Genomic DNA, 7,628 nt, shown 5'->3' on the forward strand with positions numbered 1-7,628 from the left:
TCCGGTCGTCAATAGACCGCCGCACCGGCCTCTGACTGACTCTCAGAATGGACGGAAAGAGCCGGGTAAGCCTTTCAAAAGATTCGACCACGTGCCGAAAACTTTAGACTTCCGTGAGCTCTCCGGCTTGCACCGAGACCCGAAGTCGACGTGCTAAGCACCACGGGACCCCTTTCGCCTGCAGGTCCCGAGCCGCCTTTATTTGCTGTTACGAGCATCGTGTGCCCCATACCTGCGTGACAAGCACCGCAGGGCGGCAGAGCCATCGCACTTGGCCGGGTGGCAGAGGAGGACCCGACTATTCACAGATAGCGGCCCAACGACTCCCAGAGCCGGTCGTGCGGTGCGCGAGGTCTGCTCTCTTCACAAGAGGCTTTATTAGGGAGTGCTAAGGCAAGGTTCTGTGCCCTCCACCCTCATCGCAACACCCATGGGAGCCTCCGGTCGTCAATAGACCGCCGCACCGGCCTCTGACTGACTCTCAGAATGGACGGAAAGAGCCGGGTAAGCCTTTCAAAAGATTCGACCACGTGCCGAAAACTTTAGACTTCCGTGAGCTCTCCGGCTTGCACCGAGACCCGAAGTCGACGTGCGAAGCACCACGGGACCCCTTTCGCCTGCAGGTCCCGAGCCGCCTTTATTTGCTGTTACGAGCATCGTGTGCCCCATACCTGCGTGACGAGCACCGCAGGGCGGCAGAGCCATCGCACTTGGCCGGGTGGCAGAGGAGGACCAGACTATTCACAGATAGCGGCCCAACGACTCCCAGAGCCGGTCGTGCGGCGCGCGAGGTCTGCTCTCTTCACAAGAGGCTTTATTAGGGAGTGCTAAGGCAAGGTTCTGTGCCCTCCACCCTCATCGCAACACCCATGGGAGCCTCCGGTCGTCAATAGACCGCCGCACCGGCCTCTGACTGACTCTCAGAATGGACGGAAAGAGCCGGGTAAGCCTTTCAAAAGATTCGACCACGTGCCGAAAACTTTAGACTTCCGTGAGCTCTCCGGCTTGCACCGAGACCCGAAGTCGACGTGCTAAGCACCACGGGACCCCTTTCGCCTGCAGGTCCCGAGCCGCCTTTATTTGCTGTTACGAGCATCGTGTGCCCCATACCTGCGTGACGAGCACCGCAGGGCGGCAGAGCCATCGCACTTGGCCGGGTGGCAGAGGAGGACCAGACTATTCACAGATAGCGGCCCAACGACTCCCAGAGCCGGTCGTGCGGCGCGCGAGGTCTGCTGTCATCACAAGAGGCTTTAGGGAGTGCTCAGGCAAGGGTCAGCCCGCAGCCTTCCTGGCAACACCCAGGGGAACCAGGCCACTCGCGTCTCTCGCCTTCATTTTCGACACGAGCGCCTGCGGAGGGCCACCACCCCCTCCGATTGTCAAGAGACCTCCGCACCGGCCTCTGACTTACTCTCAGAATGGACGGAAAGAGCCGGGTAAGCCTTTGAAAAGATTCGACCACGTGCCGAAAACTTTAGACTTCCGTGAGCTCTCCGGCTTGCACCGAGACCCGAAGTCGACGTGCTTAGCACCACGGGACCCCTTTCGCCTGCAGGTCCCGAGCCGCCTTTTATTTTTGTTACGAGTATCGTGTTCCCCAAACCTGGGTGACGAGCACCGCAGGGCGGCAGAGCCATCGCGCTTGTCCGGGTGGCAGAGGAGGACCAGACTATTCACAAATAGCGGCCCAACGACTCCCAGAGCCGGTCGTGCGGCAGGCGAGGTCTGCTCTCATCACAAGAGGCTTTAGGGAGTGCTCAGGCAACGGTCAGCCCGCAGCCTTCTTGGCAACACCCAAGGGAACCAGGCCACTCGCGTCTCTCGCCTTCATTTTGGACACGAGCGCCTGTGGAGGGACGGCCGGAGTCAACGTGGGGTTTGCCCGCCCTCCAATAGTGTCAAAAGACCGCCGCACAAGTCTCTGACTGACTCTTAGAACAGACAGAAAGAGTTTGTCAAATCTGTCAAAAAATTGACAAAGTGTCAAAAATTCGACTTCCAAGAGCTCTCCGGCATGCACTCATACCTGTCATTAAAGTGCTATGCCCGTGGAACCGTTTTTCGGATGCCTTTCAGAACGGTCCCGCGCCGCCATTTTGTTCTAAAAATCGTGTTCCCATATATCTCCGGGTACCCCGCCAACCTCACTGCGGAAAAACTACAAGTGGCACTGAATGGGTCTGAATTCCAAATTTGACTGCATCGGTCTGGAACTCGGTCCGGTCAAAACCGTTTGGATTTTTCTCGGTCCGGACTTCCGCGACAGACAAAGTTAAAGTTTTCGGGCTGCAGGCACAAAACGACAGCTGGCCATTTGCCGGGCTCAATTCACCCAATTCCTCCGGCACTTCGGAGCACATGTTCGGTGTAAGTTTGCGAATCTTTCCCGATGCTGCAGCATTTTCCTCCGCTGACACTTAGAATATTTTTCACACTTTGCTGAAAATTTTTCTAAGTGTTTTTTTCCAAGTTTTCCTGGTTACTGATTTCTTCTTTTTAAACATTTTTCTAAGTTTTTCTGGTTACTGATTTCTTCTTTTTAAACATTTTTCGCAGTTTGTCTGGTTACTGATTTCTTCTTTTTAAACATTTTTCGCCGTTTTTCTGGTTACTGATTTCTTCTTTTTAAACATTTTTCGCCGTTTTTCTGGTTACTGATTTCTTCTTTTTAAACATTTTTCTAAGTTTTTCTGGTTACTCATTTCTTCTTTTTAAACATTTTTCTAAGTTTTTCTGGTTACTGATTTCTTCTTTTTAAACATTTTTCTAAGTTTTTCTGGTTACTCATTTCTTCTTTTTAAACATTTTTCTAAGTTTTTCTGGTTACTCACTTCTTCTTTTTAAACATTTTTCTAAGTTTTTCTGGTTACTGATTTCTTCTTTTTAAACATTTTTCGCCGTTTTTCTGGTTACTGATTTCTTCTTTTTAAACATTTTTCTAAGTTTTTCTGGTTACTCATTTCTTCTTTTTAAACATTTTTCGCCGTTTTTCTGGTTACTGATTTCTTCTTTTTAAACATTTTTCTAAGTTTTTCTGGTTACTGATTTCTTCTTTTTAAACATTTTTCTAAGTTTTCCTGGTTACTCATTTCTTCTTTTTAAACATTTTTCTAAGTTTTCCTGGTTACTCATTTCTTCTTTTTAAACATTTTTCTAAGTTTTCCTGGTTACTGATTTCTTCTTTTTAAACATTTTTCGCAGTTTTTCTGGTTACTGATTTCTTCTTTTTAAACATTTTTCTAAGTTTTTCTGGTTACTGATTTCTTCTTTTTAAACATTTTTCTAAGTTTTTCTGGTTACTCACTTCTTCTTTTTAAACATTTTTCTAAGTTTTTCTGGTTACTCACTTCTTCTTTTGAAACATTTTTCTAAGTTTTTCTGGTTACTGATTTCTTCTTTTTAAACATTTTTCTAAGTTTTTCTGGTTACTGATTTCTTCTTTTTAAACATTTTTCGCAGTTTGTCTGGTTACTGATTTCTTCTTTTTAAACATTTTTCGCCGTTTTTCTGGTTACTGATTTCTTCTTTTTAAACATTTTTCTAAGTTTTTCTGGTTACTCACTTCTTCTTTTTAAACATTTTTCTAAGTTTTTCTGGTTACTGATTTCTTCTTTTTAAACATTTTTCGCAGTTTTTCTGGTTACTGATTTCTTCTTTTTAAACATTTTTCTAAGTTTTCCTGGTTACTGATTTCTTCTTTTTAAACATTTTTCGCAGTTTTTCTGGTTACTGATTTCTTCTTTTTAAACATTTTTCTAAGTTTTTCTGGTTACTCACTTCTTCTTTTTAAACATTTTTCTAAGTTTTCCTGGTTACTGATTTCTTCTTTTTAAACATTTTTCGCAGTTTGTCTGGTTACTGATTTCTTCTTTTTAAACATTTTTCGCAGTTTTTCTGGTTACTGATTTCTTCTTTTTAAACATTTTTCTAAGTTTTTCTGGTTACTCACTTCTTCTTTTATAACATTTTTCTAAGTTTTCCTGGTTACTGATTTCTTCTTTTTAAACATTTTTCTAAGTTTTCCTGGTTACTGATTTCTTCTTTTTAAACATTTTTCTAAGTTTTCCTGGTTACTGATTTCTTCTTTTTAAACATTTTTCTAAGTTTTTCTGGTTACTCATTTCTTCTTTTTAAACATTTTTCGCAGTTTTTCTGGTTACTGATTTCTTCTTTTTAAACATTTTCCTAAGTTTTCCTGGTTACTGATTTCTTCTTTTTAAACATTTTTCTAAGTTTTCCTGGTTACTCATTTCTTCTTTTTGATCATTTTTCTAAGTTTTCCTGGTTACTGATTTCTTCGTTTTGAACATTTTTCTAAGTTTTCCTGGTTACTCACTTCTTCTTTTCAAACATTTTTCATCGTTTTTCTGTTTACTCATTTAGCACTTTCAGGCACTTTCCGATCATTTCCTCGTTCCCGATTTCACCCTTTAAAACGCTTTCGGGCATTTCCCTAAGTTTTGCGGTTCACTCGTTTGGGACTCACTGACACCTTCTCTAGCTTCCCTGCTCACTTTTTTCGTACTGTTGAGAAAATTCGAACCCTTTCCTTAACTATGCCGGTTACTGACTTCACCGCTTCAGACCCTTGTCCCCGTAATGAAAGATACCATTTCCCACCGTGGGAAATGCACGAAAATCGGACTGAACACGGGGGAGGCTCCCCCCTCGAAGGCGAGACCGTCGGCAGAACCGCCGGGTCAAACCCGGCTGAGCTACCCGGCTTACAAGTCTCAAAGTCGGTATGAGCAGTCACGTCCACCCCCATTCCCTTTTGGACCACTTCCCACGGTTCCAAATGCATGAAAATCGGCCTGTACACGGGGGAGGCACCCGCCTCGAAGACGAGACCGTCGGCAGAACCGCCGGGTCAAACCCGGCTGAGCTACCCGGCTCGGAAGCGCCAAAGTCGGGTTGAGCAGTCACATTCACTCCCATCCCCTTTTGGGCAACTTCCCACGGTTGGAAATGCATGGAAATCGGACTGAACACGGGGGAGGCTCCCCCCTCGAAGGCGAGACCGTCGGCAGAACCGCCGGATCAAACCCGGCTGAGCTACCCGGCTTACAAGTCTCAAAGTCGGTATGAGCAGACACGTCCACCCCCATTCCCTTTTGGACCACTTCCCACGGTTCGAAATGCATGAAAATCGGCCTGTATACGGGGGAGGCACCCGCCTCGAAGACGAGACCGTCGGCAGAACCGCCGGGTCAAACCCGGCTGAGCTACCCGGCTCGGAAGCGCCAAAGTCGGGTTGAGCAGTCACATTCACTCCCATCCCCTTTTGGGCAACTTCCCACGGTTGGAAATGCATGGAAATCGGACTGAACACGGGGGAGGCTCCCCCCTCGAAGGCGAGACCGTCGGCAGAACCGCCGGATCAAACCCGGCTGAGCTACCCGGCTTACAAGTCTCAAAGTCGGTATGAGCAGACACGTCCACCCCCATTCCCTTTTGGACCACTTCCCACGGTTCGAAATGCATGAAAATCGGCCTGTATACGGGGGAGGCACCCGCCTCGAAGACGAGACCGTCGGCAGAACCGCCGGGTCAAACCCGGCCGGGCTACCCGGGTTAGAAGCCCTAGAGTCGGGTTGAGCAGTCACAATCACTCCCATCCCCTTTTGAACCTGTTCCCACCGTTGGAAATGCACGAAAATCGGCCTGTACACGGGGGAGGCTCCCCCCTCGAAGGCGAGACCGTCGGCAGAACCGCCGGGTCAAACCCGGCTGAGCTACCCGGCTTACAAGTCTCGAAGTCGGGTTGAGCAGTCACATTCACTCCCATCGACTTTTGGGCAACTTCCCACCGTTGCAAATGCATGAAAATCGGCCTGTACACGGGGGAGGCACCCGCCTCGAAGTCGAGACCGTCGGCAGAACCGCCGGGTCCAACCCGGCTGAGCTACCCGGCTTACAAGTCTCAAAGCCGGGTTGGGCAGTCACGTTCACCCCCATTCCCTTTTGGATCACTTCCCACGGTTCGAAATGCACGAAAACCGGCCTGTACACGGGGGAGGGTCCGCCCTCGAAGGCGAGACCGTCGGCAGAACCGCCGGGTCAAACCTGGCTGAGCTACCCGGCTTACAAGTCTCAAAGTCGGGTTGAGCAGTCACGTTCACTCCCATCGACTTTTAGACCACTTCCCACGGTTCGAAATGCACGAAAATCGGCCTGTACACGGGGGAGGCACCCGCCTCGAAGACGAGACCGTCGGCAGAACCGCCGGGTCAAACCCGGCCGAGCTACCCGGCTTAAAAGTCTCAAAGTCGGTATGAGCAGTCACATTCACCCCCATTCCCTTTTGGACCACTTCCCACGGTTGGAAATGCATGAAAATCGGCCTGGACACGGGGGAGGCTCCCCCCTCGATGACGAGACCGTCGGCAGAACCGCCGGAACAAACCCGGCTGAGCTACCCGGCTTACAAGTCTCAAAGTCGGTATGAGCAGACACGTCCACCCCCATTCCCTTTTGGACCACTTCCCACCGTTGGAAATGCACGAAAATCGGCCTGTACACGGGGGAGGCACCGGCCTCGAAGACGAGACCGTCGGCAGAACCGCCGGGTCAAACCCGGCTGAGCTACCCGGCTTACAAGTCTCAAAGTCGGGTTGAGCAGTCACATTCACTCCCATCGACTTTTGGGCAACTTCCCACGGTTCGAAATGCACAAGATTCGGCCTGAACACGGGGGACGCTCCCCCCTCGAAGGCGAGACCGTCGGCAGACCCGCCGGGTCAAACCCGGCTGAGCTACCCGGCTCGGAAGCGCCAAAGTCGGTATGAGCAGTCACGTTCACTCCCATCCCCTTTTGGACCGCTTCCCACGGTACGAAATGCATGAAAATCGGCCTGTACACGGGGGAGGCACCCCGCCTCGAAGACGAGACCGTCGGCAGAACCGCCGGGTCAAACCCGGCTGAGCTACCCGGCTTACAAGTCTCAAAGTCGGGTTGAGCAGTCACATTCACTCCCATCGACTTTTGGGCAACTTCCCACGGTTCGAAATGCACAAAATTCGGCCTGAACACGGGGGACGCTCCCCCCTCGAAGGCGAGACCGTCGGCAGAACCGCCGGGTCAAACCCGGCTGAGCTACCCGGCTTAAAAGTCTCAAAGTCGGTATGAGCAGTCACATTCACCCCCATTCCCTTTTGGACCACTTCCCACGGTTGGAAATGCATGAAAATCGGCCTGGACACGGGGGAGGCTCCCCCCTCGATGACGAGACCGTCGGCAGAACCGCCGGAACAAACCCGGCTGAGCTACCCGGCTTACAAGTCTCAAAGTCGGTATGAGCAGACACGTCCACCCCCATTCCCTTTTGGACCACTTCCCACCGTTGGAAATGCACGAAAATCGGCCTGTACACGGGGGAGGCACCGGCCCTCGAAGACGAGACCGTCGGCAGAACCGCCGGATCAAACCCGGCCGAGCTACCCGGGTTAGAAGCCTCAGAGTCGGGTTGAGCAGTCACGTCCACCCCCATTCCCTTTTGGACCACTTCCCACGGTTCGAAATGCACGAAAATCGGCCTGTACACGGGGGAGGGAGCCGCCTCGAAGACGAGACCGTCGGCAGAACCGCCGGTTCAAACCCGGCTGAGCTACCAGGCTCGGAAGCG

The sequence above is a fragment of the Chiloscyllium punctatum genome, unplaced genomic scaffold (assembly GCF_047496795.1).
Source record: "Chiloscyllium punctatum isolate Juve2018m unplaced genomic scaffold, sChiPun1.3 scaffold_1504, whole genome shotgun sequence".
NCBI classification, from domain to species: Eukaryota; Metazoa; Chordata; class Chondrichthyes; order Orectolobiformes; family Hemiscylliidae; genus Chiloscyllium; species Chiloscyllium punctatum.